Here is a 17,235-nt window from a genome sequence, read left to right on the forward strand (position 1 = left end):
TACTATCTACTCATACATAGTAGCAAACATTTTTAGCAATCAACATCTTGTATCATCTCATAATAATTCCACTTGTTACTCAATGTAGCAGCATGGATCAAGCAGTCTCATTAGCTGCGAGAAGCAGACGATTTGAATCGAGTTTTCATCCTTGCAAGGTAAACCTAAACACACGACATGTAGGGGCACTCCGTCCCCACAAACATCAACCGTCCCCATCGGTTCCCTGGCAACAGAAAGGGGCTCACCGCCTTGGCGTACAATGCCTCACTGACCCCGACTGCCGTCGTGCAGTGACCGCACTTGTACCCACCATAATCGGAATGGGAGACCACGTCTCAGGTCGCGTGAGGAGGGCAATCTGCGGGCAAGTTCACTCAGGTACTAGGCTTACCGATTTACCATATTTCTCGGTATGTGTTTAGTACGTTCAAACGCTTGACACACGGTACCACACCTTAATCCTTATTCCAATTTTCATCCCGTGGACAACCAACCCCCATGGATTGTTGTCCACAACCCAGCATCATTATGAGAAGAAAGTGGATACAACCAATTTCCTGACCTCGCGCGAGTGCTAGAAAAATCACTCGACTTCTACCGAGATCCTAATGAATAAAGCAGCTACTCGACTTAGCATTCTAGTATTCATCTCAATGGGATTCCTGAGATCATGCAACTAGGGTTTCAAACAACTCCTACACTTAAGTGCATAATCAATCCTACAATCATTAAGTATATTAAAATAGCATAAATAACAGGTTATGCATAAACCGGGGCTTGCCTTCCAAGGCTGTGGCAGGCAGATCCTCTGGTGCAGGCTCGGGTGCTGGATCCGGGGCTACCTCCTGAGCAGCTCCTTGCTCCGGCACGAGGACGTACTCCCCGTCAGCGAGGTTATAGTCTATCGAAATGCAATGAGCATGTATGTCATGATTATGCAGGATTTTAATAACATCATGCTAAAGGAAGGAAAACTAAGTTAATGAGTACCTTAGGGTTTCTGGGTCATACGTGGCTTTTAGTGGTTTATGCTTATCACTCTAGGTTTAGGTCTTGTTAGAGATAGGCATAGTGGATTGGTATTTCCTTTATATATTTCAGTGGACGATTTACAAAGGGTTTTAGGATGACACCATTTTCCATTATTCGTTTTCCTTTCATTATTTTCTATTTATGACTTCTAGTGGAGGTTTGAACTACAACATTGGTTTAACTTTTTCCAAAAATTTTGTAAAAATTACAGTGGGTTGCCATTGGTCATTATAGCTTGTCCTAGGACTTTGAGGTTCAATTGAAACAGGCTATGCTCTAGACAAAAATAACAAGAGTTGTGTAAAATGGGCCACTTTGCACTACAACTCTTAATTAGGAGTGAGTTCTGTCCTAAGAGTTAATTCTGTTGGCATTTAACAGTAATAATAGGCTTCTGTGCCAAAGATCACAGAAAGCTAAGGGATGGTTATTTAGTTATGATTTTCTAAAGTTTAATGCCAAAAAGGCACTTTCTACTACATTGTTATTTGAAAAATGTCAAGCAGCAGATTTCATATTTTTCCTAAGTTCTTAATAACAAAACATTAACTATCCCAAGGGCTGGGGTGTTTTCACCTTGGGGTTATTTTTGTAGGGTTTTTCTAAGTTTTTCTTGTTTTCTTAAAATAAAAGGTATCCAATTTATTTTATACTAAACCAGGGTATCATAGATTTTTCTAGTGAACTACACTGAATAAGTACCCTAACAAAATTAGGAGTACCCCCTGGTTCATTATTTAGATCACCTTTTCTATTTTTCTAACCTTAAGCATATCGTAAAATAAATGGCAAAAACTAACTTAATGGGGTGGACAGAGAGGTTTAGCATTTTTAAACAGGTTAGTAGGTGGACATAAACTTCTCCAAATTTTCCTAACCTTAGTCAAATAGTGCAACTATTTTTATTCCTATTATTTAGCTTTTGGTCAAAACAATAATTAAAACAGAACCCTAAAGTTTTCTGTAGTACATAAGGGTTTTATATTTTTCCTAAGCAATTTACAATAATTAAAGTCTGACAAAATTGGTTTGACTAAATTTGGATGAATAAAACAGAAGTTATGAATTATTCAAGTTCTGTTCAAAATTTAAATCAGATTTAATAAAGGTTTCCTAGAAAACTACTTTGCGCCGAGGACCCTGGGTTTAATCCAAATCAACCCACTCAAATCTACCCCTGCGCCACTATTCCCCTGAGTCACTGACAGTTCAAAAATCCCCCTGACCTTTCCTTCTTCTTCCCCGAGGTCCTTCCCCTAATGTAAACAGTATCCACGGGAAAGAAAAGGGAGGCGCGGCTTACTGACGGTGAGAGAGGTCCGGCGAGGGGCGGGGTTGGCTCGGGGAGGCTCTGGCGGTCACAACGATGTACGGCTCGACGGCGGGGATCGCCGGAATCGCTCGGTCCACGTGCGCAGGCGGGAGTTCTCGTCGGCGGCGGGTGTGCTGGCCAATTCACGGCGATCTAATTCAATCCAATGGCACGGTGAGCTTCACAGGGTGATGTAGAGGCTATCTGTGCATTGAATCGAAAAATGGCGCAGTGGCTTACCCGGTCTACGCTCGCCGGCGTTCGGAGGGAGTCCGGCGACCGTGGACTGGCCTCTCCGGCGAAGCAAACTTCGATTCCTTGCTCGGGGAGCTTCACCGAGGTGTGCTTAGTCCTCTCCGAGGGTCGGACGGGGTTGGGAAAGGCTTGGTTGGCCGGTCTACGGTGGTAGGGGCTCGGGTGGCCGCGGACACGCCGTGCACGGGCAAACGCCGGTGAGTTTGAGCTCCGGTGAGGTTGAGCGTGCGCGGAAGGGTACGGTTAAGGTCACTAGGCGTTATATAGGCGCGGGCGCGGGCCATGGCGTCGGCTGGCCTTTGGCGCGACGCGGGGCACGCGAGGTCGGGCGCGGGCGTGCTCTGGCGCGCGCAGAACGCGTCGAACACGTGGAAGTGTTCATCTGCGCGTGTTCAAACGCCTGCTGAGATCGCAAACGTGCGAATCTTGGCAAAAATCCGGCGCAGACCTCTTCCTGGCACCTATGGCTATCTCTCATATGTGAGTTCCAAGGGAAGATAAGCCCTGGGTCAGAAGATATGTGGACGCCAAATCTGGCTTGTCCCCCTGCCCGCTGCGCGACAAAAGTGATGCCAAGCCATGTCAAACGTCAAGGTCTCGGTCTCAACTTTTTCCAGGGGGTTCCCTAGGTGGTATGCCACATTTTTGGTATAGAACTTAAGTGGTTTTGGTGCCATCTTTAAGGTGAACACGGTGGATCTTTAGATTAGGTGTAGTTTTTGACTTAGAGAGAATTAGAGAGCTCTAGCTCTTTCTCTACTTAGGGAATGGATTTGGGGTTTCTTAAGGGGTCTTTTAGCAATGTTTCCTCTCTATAATTGTAGGTTAATAAGTTACTTAACTTTGTGCCAAAGGTTTGGTCATGACTTGCACCTTTGCTTAAACTCTCCCCTTTAACCAAGGTGCTTAGGAGATAGGGTTCAAGAGAGGTCTAGGGTTTACTACCCCCTTGTCCAAAGTGATAATTGCACACCACTGGGGTAATGCTTTTGGTCATTCACATCTCTTGGTTAAAACCTAGCCTCCAAGGCTCTTACACTTTGCTCATTAAGTTTCTTCCACATGTGATCATAGTCATTAGTGCATAGATGTGCCCTAGCCATGGTAACACCTGAAGTGTTACACCATTTCTTGGGCAAAAATCCGAATGTGTTAGCCTTCGGTATATTTGAAAATGGTCATTCATGGCTATTTTTGACAAAAATGGGGGTTGTGTGGCCATTGATCTTCGACCAGAGGCTCATACACCTCACTACACATATGTTTCCTTGCCATGTATCAAATTCTTGGATTTATGGCAGAGACCATTTCTTGGTCAAAAATCCATAGGTGTTAGCCTTCAGTGTCATTGAAAATGGTCGTTCATGGCTATTTTCGGCAAAAATGGGGGTTGTGTGGCCATTGATCATCAACCAGAGGCTCGTACACTTCACCCCACTTATGTTTTCTTTCCATAGATCACATTCTTGGATTTTTGGTGGAGACCATTTCTTGGTCAAAAATCTGTTGGTGTTACCCTTCAGTATTATTGAAAATGGTCGTTCATGGCTATTTTCGACTGAAATGGGGGTTGTGTGGCCATTTATCATCGACCCGAGGCTCATACACCTCACCCCACATATGTTTCCTTTCCATAGATCACATTCTTGGATTTCTGGTGGAGACCATTTCTTGGTCAAAAATCCGTAGGTGTTAGCCTTCGGTATTATTGAAAATGGTCGTTCATGGCTATTTTCATCAAAAATGGGGGTTGTGTGGCCATTTATCATCGACCAGAGGCTCGTACACCTCACCCCACATATGTTTCCTTGCTATAGATCACATTCTTGGATTTCTGGTGGAGACCATTTCTTGGTCAAAAATTCGTACGTGTTAGCCTTCAGTATTATTGAAAATGATCGTTCATGGCTATTTTCGACAAAATGGGGGTTGTGTGGCCATTGATCATCGACCTGAGGCTCGTGCACCTCACCCCACATATTTTCCTTGCCATAGATCACATTCTTGGATTTCTAGTGGAGACCATTTCTTGGGCAAAAATCCGAATGTGTTAGCCTTTGGTATTTTTGAAAATGGTCATTCATGGCTATTTTCGACAAAAATGGGGGTCGTGTGGCCATTGATCTTCGACCAGAGGCTCATACACCTCACTACACATATGTTTCCTTGCCATGTATCAAATTCTTGGATTTATGGTGGAGACCATTTCTTGGTCAAAAATCCATAGGTGTTAGCCTTCAGTGTCATTGAAAATGGTCGTTCATGGCTATTTTCGACAAAAATGGGGGTTGTGTGGCCATTGAAAATGGTCGTTCATGGCTATTTTCGTTCATGGCTATTAATAAGTTACTTAACTTTGTGCCAAAGGTTTGGTCATGACTTGCACCTTTGCTTAAACTCTCCCCTTTAACCAAGGTGCTTAGGAGATAGGGTTCAAGAGAGGTCTAGGGTTTACTCCCCCGTGTCCAAAGTGATAATTGCACACCACTGGGGTAATGCTTTTGGTCATTCACATCTCTTGGTTAAAACCTAGCCTCCAAGGCTCTTACACTTTGCTCCTTAAGTTTCTTCCACATGTGATCATAGTCATTAGTGCATAGATGTGCCCTAGTCATGGTAACACCTGAGGTGTTACAGCCCTCCCCCCTTAAAGCAATCTCGTCTCGAGATTTTAGGCAAAGTCCTCTAGAGGGGTGCCATGAAAGCGCGTTGGTGTGCTACTCTTTCTTTTACTCAAGTTTCTCTTGTTAACTGCTCTTCGAATGTCATTCTCTTTGCAACTTCAGAAGGAAGTCCTTTTTAAGTTAAATCCACAACTTAGACTACCCTTGTTATCTAAGTTTTTCTTATAATTGTATACAAAGGGCAGGCGGGGGTGGGGTTTTGGGTTACGTACGGACTCCTTTGGGAAGAAAGTCAGGGAAGCGAGAGTGTAGAAAATTCTCAGTCTCCCATGTAGATTCTTCTACTGAATGGTGACTCCACTGAACCTTATACATTCGGATTGACCTTGCCCGCGTTGATCTCTCCTTCTGATCCAATACCTTGATGGGGTACTCTTGATAGGACAAGTCTGGTTCTATCTCAATGTCCGGTTCAGGTAGCACTTCAGTGGGTAGGCGAACACATTTCCGCACCTGAAACACATCATGAACAGCTGACATGCTAGGTGGCAACTTCAATTGATAGGCTACGGGTCCACAAGCCTCCTTGATCTCGTAGGGTCCAATGTAGCGAGGAGCTAACTTGCCCTTGATCACGAATCTCTGGACACCCTTGGTGGGTGACACCTTAAGATAAACATGGTCCCCCACTTCAAACTGCAGAGGCTTCCGCCTCTTTTCATGATAGCTCTTTTGCCTGGCCTGAGCAGCTTCTAAGTTCTTCTTGATGACTCTGACCTCTGCCTCTACTTCAAGTACCAAATCTGGCCCAAATATTTCCCTCTCTCCTGCTTGAGACCAATTTAGCGAGGTTCTACATCTTCTCCCATATAAAGCTTCAAAAGGTGCCATCTTTAGACTGGACTGGTAGCTGTTATTATAAGAAAACTCTGCCAAAGAAAGACACTTATCCCAATCTTTTCCGTAGTGCAGTACACATGCCCTCAACATGTCTTCCAAAATCTGGTTTACCCTTTCTATCTGGCCATCTGTTTGGGGATGGTATGCTGAGCTTCGTATGACATGGGTCCCAAGTGATTCCTGCAATTGTTCCCAAAATCATGCCACAAATGGTGCTCCTCTGTCTGAGACTATAGTCCTTGGTATTCCATGCAGACGAACTATCTGGTCAATGTAGATCTCTGCATACTTCTCTGTCCTATGGGTGGTGTGTACTGGCAAGAAATGAGCGGTCTTGGTCAACCTGTCCACAATAACCCAAATGGAATCATGGTGCCTGGAGGTATTGGGCAATCCCACGATAAAGTCCATGCAAATGTCCTCCCATTTCCAAGATGGAATGGGAAGGGGTTGCAAAGGGCCTGCTGCCTTCAAATGACTGGCTTTAATCCTTTGGCAGGTGTCACACTCGGATATATACTTGGCAATTTCCCTCTTCATCCTGGTCCACCAGTATAAGGATCTGAGATCATGATACATCTTGTTGCTACCAGGGTGCATGAAGAATTTGGAAAGGTGAGCTTCATCCAATATCCTCTTTCTGAGTTCAGGGTCCTTGGGAACAACCAATCGATCTCCAAACCATAAAATTCCCTTGCTGTCCTGACGGAAGCACTTGTATTTTTCTGCCTTCTGCTTGATCATGTCTTGGATAACCTGAACACCCTTATCCTCAATATGTGCCCTGACTATTTGCTCTTGCAATGTGGGCTCTACCGAGATATAATTCAAGTCACCTGAAGAAACAACTTCCAGGTTTAGCTTGCACAATTCATCACATAGGGTGGTAACTCTTGCATCCATGCTCATACAATTGCACTGGGCCTTTCTGCTCAAGGCATCTGCCACAACATTGGCCTTGCCCGGATGGTAATGCACCTCTAAATCATAGTCCTTAATTAACTCCAACCATCTCCTCTGCCTCATGTTCAAATCTGCCTGAGTGAAAATGTATTTGAGGCTCTTATGATCAGTGTAAATGTTACAGTGAGCTCCCATCAAGTAGTGTCTCCATATTTTGAGAGCATGAACCACAGCTGCTAACTCCAGATCATGTGTAGGGTAGTTCTGCTCATGGGGTCTGAGTGCTCGGGAGGCATAAGCAATTACTCTGTTATCTTGCATTAAGACACATCCCAAACCAGTGCCAGAAGCATCACAATAAACTTCAAAGGGCTTGGTGTTGTTAGGTTGAGCCAGCACTGGGGTTGTGGTCAAATGCTGCCTTAGTGTATGAAAAGCATCTTCACACTTTTGGCTCCAATCATACTTGACTCCCTTCTTCAATAGTTCAGTCATTGGCTTGGCAATCCAGGAGAAATCTGGAATAAATCGTCGATAATACCCTGCCAATCCTAGAAAACTCCGAATCTGGCTCACTGTAGTCGGGGGTTTCCAATCCATTACCTCTTGTACCTTCTCAGGATCAACTGATATCCCATCCTGAGAAATTGTATGACCCAAGAATTTAATCTCCTTTAGCAAGAATTCACATTTAGACAATTTAGCATACAACTGATGGTCACGCAGTCTCTGAAGTACAGTATGCAAATGTTTGGTGTGCTCGGCTTCATTCTTGGAATAGACCAGAATATCATCAATGAAAACGACCACGAATTTGTCCAACTCTGGCATGAACACTGAGTTCATCAGGTACATAAAATAAGCCGGGGCATTGGACAGCCCAAAAGACATCACCAAAAATTCATAGAGCCCATATCTGGTAGAGAAAGCCGTCTTGGGAATATCACTGGCACGGATCTTGATCTGATGGTAACCCGAGCAAAGGTCTATTTTGGAGAAGACCTTGGCTCCCACCAACTGATCGAACAATACATCAATGCGGGGCAGTGGGTATTTGTTCTTGATGGTCACCGCATTGAGAGGGCGTAAATCAACACACATTCTCAAACTTTCATCCTTTTTCTTTACGAATAAGGCAGGACATCCCCATGGTGAAGTACTTGGGCAAATAAATCCCTTGTCCAACAACTCCTGCAGTTGCTTTTTCAATTCTGCCAATTCCGCGGGAGGCATCCTATAGGGTCTCTTGGAGATAGGAGCAGTCCCGGGTTGCAATTCGATTGCGAACTCGATGTCTCGGTCAGGTGGCATCCCTGGCAATTCATCTGGAAAAACATCTGGGTAGTCACAAACCACTGGGATCTTTTCCACTGGGGATTCTATCATAACGAAGGCACAAGAACGGGTACAACCCTGATCAGGCAAATATAAAACAGTCTCGCCATAAGGAGGGGAATGAATTTCAATGGCCCTGGCTGCAATATCCAATACTGCCTGATGCCTGGTCAACCAGTTAGCTCCCAATATAATATCCACGCTATCCAATCCTAAGATGAGAAGGGTGGTTCTAATCACAAGACTACCAAAATTTATAGGCACTTGCCTTTTGATTTGATAGGTGGCACCCTGCCTCCTGGTGTTGAAATTGTAATGCCTCCATCGGTGTGGTGAAAGGGCAACTGGCACTTGGCACTAATTTTGGCACTGATAAAACTATGCGATACACTAGAATCAAAAATAATAATAGCAGGATAATTCAAAACTATAAAGATACCAGTCATGACGGGTGCCCCCTCTGGAATATCAGCCATGGTGGTGAAGTTTAGCCTGCCCTGCCTCACTTGCACCTTCTGTCTCTTGCCTTGATTCTGATTCACATTCTGCCCCTACCTCTGTTGGTTCCTGGGGCAATTGTTGGCATAATGTCCGATGTTGCCGCATGTGAAACACCTGTTGTCAATTGCCTGGCGATATTGCTGCTGCTGCTGATTGTTCCTCTGAGCTGGAAATTGGGTGCGGTTGGGTGCCTGCTGTTGCTGCTGCTGTGGTCGGATCACCCATCTCCCTTGCTGCTGCTGGGGTCCCCTGTTCTGCGTGTCGGACACAATCCTGAAGCGCTGTGGCAGAGCTGAGGGTCCTGCCACAGGGGTCTTCCTCTTCTTTTCTGCCTGACGAGCTGTGATACAGTTCTCTTGAGAGATGGCCATGTTGACCAACTCATTGTAGCTGTTGGCCCTGACGGTGTTGAGATGGTCACGGAGCTTAGTGCTGAGCCCCCTCCTGAACCTGTCTCTCTTCTTCTCGTCCGTATCTACATGATATCCAGCATACTGGCACAGGTCATTAAAAGCCTAAGCATACTGCAATACTGTCCTGTTGCCATGAGTGAGTGCCAGAAACTCGTTGAGCTTTTGGTCCATAATCCCGACTGGTATGTGGTGTCCCCTGAAAGCGGCCTTGAACTCTCTCCATTCTACCTCTCGGTCATCTGGCTGCATGGCAAGAAAATGGTCCGACCAAGTCCTTGCGGGTCCGCGAAGCTGCTGGGTGGCGAACCTGACTTTTGTGACCTCTGAGCAAACTCCATGGAGTAGCAGGAATTTGGATTCCACTACTCTCAACCACACATCCGCATCAAGTGGGTCCTCTGCCCTGGTGAACAAAGGAGGCTGGGTACTGAGGAACTCCTGGTAGGTAGCTGCCGCGGGGTGACGCTGATGATCTCCACCACCATAGTGCTGAGGTGGTGGCTGACGCTGAGCTAGCTGCCTCAAGATCTCATTCTGCTGAGCCATTAGCTCCTACAGAGTGGGAGGCGGTGGCGGCGGTGGAGGAACACGCTCATTCTGGCCACGACGCACTCTCCCAGCCATCTGAAAAATCACATGCACTCTCAATAACACATCTTCAAGTTTAAGGTTTAATCGCGGTGAAAGAGTCAAAGGCGAATTGATAGATTCCGACATAAACATAAAGGATTTAAAAAGGCATAAACTTTCCTTCCAAATTTAAAACTAACATCATCCATCAACCATGCTACCAAAAGAGTTTATCACGATTACAATCAAAGGCCCAAAAGACTCAACTCTAACTAGCCTAGTACCCCAAGGGTGCAAAAGCTAAGCTAGCTGGGAGGAGTCCTACCATCACTGACTTCTAACCCTACTCCTGATACCTAGTGAGCGAACGAGGCAACACTCGACTCGGGGGAAGGTGGTCTCCGTGAGCCAGCAGTGTCCAAGCTGTAGGCAGGCTCCTCTCCTCCCTCAATGTCGACGTCCTCGTTGGCCTCCATATCCTTGATCTCCTGGTGATGCATATCCAGGTGCTCATTAGCCTCAGCAAGCTGCTGCTGAGTGTTAATAAGCTGATCCTCGAGAACCTCAATGGTGTTCTCCCTGGTCCCCACTAATTCCTCCAGCTCTTGGATCTCATTGGATAGCTGCTCCACCTGCAGGTCCTTTTCCACCATCTCAGTGGACAAGTCCACCACAAGCTCCTCTCTGTTGTCCAGGGTGATCTTAGTCGCTTCCAATAGTGCCATCAGATGGGACATTGCCTCACCACGCATCACTTGCAGATGGTACTGGGCATTCATGCACCGCACGGTCAAGTGAGCAGTCTGACCTGGGTAGATAGCCCAGATGTCCTTGGCATGCTCCACCCGGTCCTTCCGCATTGGGTCGTCCTCCCTTTCTGCGGGGAACAAGCCAATGGGGTGGGTAGACAGCTCCAAGGGGTGGAATCCACATAACGTGGTCAACCCGTGCAGAGCAATCGCCTCGATCGTGTCCTCAGCCCGGTATCCAAAGGACTCAGAATCCAGTGAACGCCAGCCTAGCTGTAGGGGATGAGGCTCCAGGGTCATCCTCACCCTACAGCGGGGCACTCGGTGCTTCTCGAACTGCTACACCGCGTACTGAGGAGGTGTCGCGTATCCGGCCCCCTGAAGTACCTCCCACAAAATGCGAGGAAAGCCCTCTCGTGCAAGCCCATCAGTGTGGGACAGTGCATTCCCGTCGTCTGAGGATCCGTGGGAAGTCATCTGTGTACGGTTAAGCGTAAGTAAAAGAAAAAGAATTATAAAAAGAACAAGAAAATAAGACTCAGCTTCTCTCTAATTATAAAAATGGTACTGGGGTACTTAGTTGGTCATCATTTTGTATTTAAGTCCTTACTTAATTTTCCATTTGTTTAATTTAATTTAAGAATGCATGCATGCTCGTCCTGAACGACCTCACATCAATATAAAGGGAATATGGAAGAACTCTCGTCCCTTATAGCAGCCTGTAGGGCTTAAACACTTAGCCACCTAGCTACCCTTCTATCATCCTAAGGCTTCACGTCCTAGGTCTACCCTGATCGTCCTACGATCTATCCAACATTTGTTTCTATCAAGTTTTACTTTGGAAAATGATGGTATTTATATTTTATTGATTCCTCTGTGGTGGTACAAGCTCTGATTCCAGCCGTGGCAGAACTGCCCGAATTATTCCAACTTAAGTGCCTAAGTCCCACCTTGGAGGCTAGACTACACTTATATGGGGATAACCCGTCAATCCCTCGGATCTAGTCCGACGCGGCCACTGACAGGATCAAGTACCACAATCTCACTCGATGGTGAGTCACAGAGCAAATACAATAAAGCATAAAATCATGGATGGAAGAGTATTAAATTATTACATCACCATCGGAGTTTTGCAAAGTACTCATCATTGTTCGAAGTGCAGCGGAATAAAACTAACGGTAAATAAATAGAGAGATGGGGAAGCCTGTCCCATCACTCCTCATGCTCCTCCTCGGCCGAGGTAGGGTCCCACTCGACAGTCCAACCCGGTGGCAAGATGGACGGCCAAGTCACTCCAGCAACCATGTCCTCCAGAGAACCTGTAAAAATTATGCCACAAGCAAGGCTGAGTATACTAATACTCAGCTAGACTTACCCGGTGTGAGGAGTCTACTCCTCTACCTCTAGACATGCAGCTGTTTGGCTGTGGGGTTTGGTTGCCAAAAGCACTAGCTGAGTTTCTAAATCAAGTTTTTAACTTTGTCAAATTAAGTGTGACTCCCTTAAGGCTAAAGATGTACTATCTACTCATACATAGTAGCAAACATTTTTAGCAATCAACATCTTGTATCATCTCATCATAATTCCACTTGTTACTCAATGTAGCAGCATGGATCAAGCAGTCTCATTAGCTGCGAGAAGCAGACGATTCGAATCAAGTTTTCATCTTTGCAAGGTAAACCTAAACACACGACATGTAGGGGCACTCTGTCCCCACACACATCAACCGTCCCCATCGGTTCCCTGGCAACAAAAAGGGGCTCACCGCCTTGGCGTACAATGCCTCACTGACCCCGACTGCCGTCGTGCAGTGACCGCACTTGTACCCACCATAACCGGAATGGGAGACCACGCCTCAGGTCGCGTGAGGAGGGCAATCTGCGGGCAGGTTCACTCAGGTACTAGGCTTACCCATTTACCATATTTCTCGGTATGTGTTTAGTACGTTCAAACGCTTGGCACACGGTACCACACCTTAATCCTTATTCCAATTTTCATCCCGTGGACAACCAACCCCCATGGATTGTTGTCCACAACCCAGCATCATTATGAGAAGAAAGTGGATACAACCAATTTCCTGACCTCGCGCGAGTGCTAGAAAAATCACTCGACTTCTACCGAGATCCTAATGAATAAAGCAGCTACTCGACTTAGCATTCTAGTATTCATCTCAATGGGATTCCTGAGATCATGCAACTAGGGTTTCAAACAACTCCTACACTTAAGTGCACAATCAATCCTACAATCATTAAGTATATTAAAATAGCATAAATAACAGGTTATGCATAAACCGGGGCTTGCCTTCCAAGGCTGTGGCAGGCAGATCCTCTGGTGCAGGCTCGGGTGCTGGATCCGGGGCTACCTCCTGAGCAGCTCCTTGCTCCGGCACGAGGACGTACTCCCTGTCAGCGAGGTTACAGTCATTGGAATGCAATGAACATGTATGTCATGATTATGCAGGATTTTAATAACATCATGCTAAAGGAAGGAAAACTAAGTTAATGAGTAACTTAGGGTTTCTGGGTCATACGTGGCTTTTAGTGGTTTATGCTTATCACTCTAGGTTTAGGTCTTGTTAGAGATAGGCATAGTGGATTGGTATTTCCTTTATATATTTCAGTGGACAATTTACAAAGGGTTTTAGGATGACACCATTTTCCATTATTTGTTTTCCTTTCTTTATTTTCTATTTATGACTTCTAGTGGAGGTTTGAACTACAACATTGGTTTAACTTTTTCCAAAAATTTTGTAAAAATTACAGTGGGTTGCCATTGGTCATTATAGCTTGTCCTAGGACTTTGAGGTTCAATTGAAACAGGCTATGCTCTATACAAAAATAACAAGAGTTGTGTAAAATGGGCCACTTTGCACTACAACTCTTAATTAGGAGTGGGTTCTGTCCTAAGGGTTATTTCTGTTGGCATTTAACAGTAATAATAGGCTTCTGTGCCAAAGATCACAGAAAGGTAAGGGATGGTTATTTAGTTATGATTTTCTAAAGTTTAATGCCAAAAAGGCACTTTCTACTACATTGTTATTTGAAAAATGTCAAATCGCAGATTTCATATTTTTTCTAAGTTCTTAATAACAAAACATTAACTATCCCAAGGGTTGGGGTGTTTTCACCTTGGGGTTATTTTTGTAGGGTTTTTCTAAGTTTTTCTTGTTTTCTTAAAATAAAAAGTATCCTATTTATTTTATACTAAACCAGGGTATCATAGATTTTTCAAGTGAACTACACTGAATAAGTACCCTAACAAAAATAAGAGTACCCCCTGGTTCATTATTTAAATCACCTTTTCTATTTTTCTAACCTTAAGCATATGGTAAAATAAATGGCAAAAACTAACTTTATGGGGTGGACAGAGAGGTTTAGCATTTTTAAACAGGTTAGTAGGTGGACATAAACTTCTCCAAATTTTCCTAACCTTAGTCAAGTAGTGCAACTATTTTTATTCCTATTATTTAGCTTTTGGTCAAAACAATAATTAAATCAGAACCCTAAAGTTTTCTGTAGTACATAAGTGTTTTATATTTTTCCTAAGCAATTTACATTATTTAAAGTCTGACAAAATTGGTTTGACTAAATTTGGATGAATAAAACAGAAGTTATGAATTATTCAAGTTCTGTTCAAAATTTAAATCAGATTTAATAAAGGTTTCCTGGAAAACTACTTTGCGCCGAGGACCCTGGGTTTAATCCAAATCAACCCACTCAAATCTACCCCTGCGCCACTATTCCCCTGAGTCACTGACAGTTCAAAAATCCCCCTGACCTTTCCTTCTTCTTCCCCGAGGTCCTTCCCCTAATGTAAACAGTATCCGCGGGAAAGAAAAGGGCGGCGCGGCTTACCGACGGTGAGAGAGGTCCGGCGAGAGGTGGGGTTGGCTCGGGGAGGCTCTGGCGGTCACAACGATGTACGACTCGACGGCGGGGATGGCCGGAATCGCTCGGTCCACGTGCGCAGGCGAGAGTTCTCGTCGGCGGCGGGTGTGTTGGCCAATTCACGGCGATCTAGTTCAATCCAATGGCACGGTGAGCTTCACAGGGTGATGTAGAGGCTATTTGTGCATTGAATCGAAAAATGGCGCAGTGGCTAACCCGGTCTACGCTAGCCGGTGGTCGGAGGGAGTCCGGCGACCGTGGACTGGCCTCTCCGGCGAAGCAAACTTCGATTCCTTGCTCGGGGAGCTTCACCGAGGTGTGCTTAGTCCTCTCCGAGCGTCGAACGGGGTTGGGAAAGGCTTGGTTGGCCGGTGTACGGTGGCAGGGGCTCGGGTGGCCGCGGACACGCCGTGCACGGGCAAACGCCGGTGAGTTTGAGCTCCGGTGAGGTTGAGCGTGCGCGGAAGGGTATGGTTAAGGTCACTGGGCGTTATATAGGCGCGGGCGCGGGCCATGGCGTCGGCTGGCCTTTGGCGCGACGCGGGGCACGCGAGGTCGGGCGCGGGCGTGCTCTGGCGCGCGCAGAACGCGTCGAACACGTGGAAGTGTTCATCTGCCCGTGCTCAAAAGTCTGCTGAGATCGCAAACATGCGAATATTGGCAAAAATCCGGCGCAGACCTCTTCCTGGCACCTATGGCTATCTCTCATATGTGAGTTCCAAGGGAAGATAAGCCCTGGGTCAGAAGATATGTGGACGCCAAATCTGGCTTGTCCCTCTGCCCGCTGCGCGACAAAAGTGATGCCAAGCCATGTCAAACGTCAAGGTCTCGGTCTCAACTTTTTCCAGGGGGTGCCCTAGGTGGTATGCCACATTTTTGGTATAGAACTTAAGTGGTTTTGGTGCCATCTTCAAGGTGAACACGGTGGATCTTTAGATTAGGTGTAGTTTTTGACTTAGAGAGAATTAGAGAGCTCTAGCTCTTTCTCTACTTAGGGAATGGATTTGGGGTTTCTTAAGTGGTCTTTTAGCAATGTTTCCTCTATATAATTGTAGGTTAATAAGTTACTTAACTTTGTGCCAAAGGTTTGGTCATGACTTGCACCTTTGCTTAAACTCTCCCCTTTAACCAAGGTGCTTAGGAGATAGGGTTCAAGAGAGGTCTAGGGTTTACTCCCCCCTTGTCCAAAGTGATAATTGCACACCACTGGGGTAATGCTTTTGGTCATTCACATCTCTTGGTTAAAACCTAGCCTCCAAGGCTCTTACACTTTGCTCCTTAAGTTTCCTCCACATGTGATCATAGTCATTAGTGCATAGATGTGCCCTAGCCATGGTAACACCTGAAGTGTTACACCATTTCTTGGGCAAAAATCCGAATGTGTTAGCCTTCGGTATTTTTGAAAATGGTCATTCATGGCTATTTTTGACAAAAATGGGGGTTGTGTGGCCATTGATCTTCGACCAGAGGCTCATACACCTCACTACACATATGTTTCCTTGCCATATATCAAATTCTTGGATTTATGGTGGAGACCATTTCTTGGTCAAAAATCCATAGGTGTTAGCCTTCAGTGTCATTGAAAATGGTCGTTCATGGCTATTTTCGACAAAAATGGGGGTTGTGTGGCCATTGATCATCGACCAGAGGCTCGTACACTACACCCCACATATGTTTTCTTGCCATAGATCACATTCTTGGATTTCTGGTGGAGACCATTTCTTGGTCAAAAATCTGTTGGTGTTAACCTTCGGTATTATTGAAAATGATCGTTCATGGCTATTTTCAACTGAAATGGGGGTTGTGTGGCCATTTATCATCGACCAGAGGCTCATACACCTCACCCCACATATGTTTCCTTTCCATAGATCACATTCTTGGATTTCTGGTGGAGACCATTTCTTGGTCAAAAATCCGTAGGTGTTAGCCTTCGGTATTATTGAAAATGGTCGTCCATGGCTATTTTCATCAAAAATGGGGGTTGTGTGGCCATTTATCATCGACTAGAGGCTCGTACACCTCATCCCACATATGTTTCCTTGCTATAGATCACATTCTTGGATTTCTAGTGGAGACCATTTCTTGGTCAAAAATTCGTACGTGTTAGCCTTCAGTATTATTGAAAATGATCGTTCATGGCTATTTTCGACAAAATGGGGGTTGTGTTGCCATTGATCATCGACCTGAGGCTCGTACACCTCACCCCACATATTTTGCTTGCCATAGATCACATTCTTGGATTTCTAGTGGAGACCATTTCTTGGCAAAAATCCGAATGTGTTAGCCTTTGGTTTTTTTGAAAATGGTCATTCATGGCTATTTTCGACAAAAATGGGGGTTGTGTGGCCAATGATCTTCGACCAGAGGCTCATACACCTCACTACACATATGTTTCCTTGCCATATATCAAATTCTTGGATTTATGGTGGAGACCATTTCTTGGTCAAAAATCCATAGGTGTTAGCCTTCAGTGTCATTGAAAATGGTCGTTCATGGCTATTTTCGACAAAAATGGGGGTTGTGTGGCCATTGATCATCGACCAGAGGCTCGTACACTTCACCCCACATATGTTTTCTTGCCATAGATCACATTCTTGGATTTCTGGTGGAGACCATTTCTTGGTCAAAAATCTGTTGGTGTTAGCCTTCGGTATTATTGAAAATGGTCGTTCATGGCTATTTTCGACTGAAATGGGGGTTGTGTGGCCATTTATCATCGACCAGAGGCTCATACACCTCACCGCACATATG

Source organism: Zea mays, chromosome 9 (genome assembly GCF_902167145.1).
Source record: "Zea mays cultivar B73 chromosome 9, Zm-B73-REFERENCE-NAM-5.0, whole genome shotgun sequence".
Classification (NCBI taxonomy): domain Eukaryota; kingdom Viridiplantae; phylum Streptophyta; class Magnoliopsida; order Poales; family Poaceae; genus Zea; species Zea mays.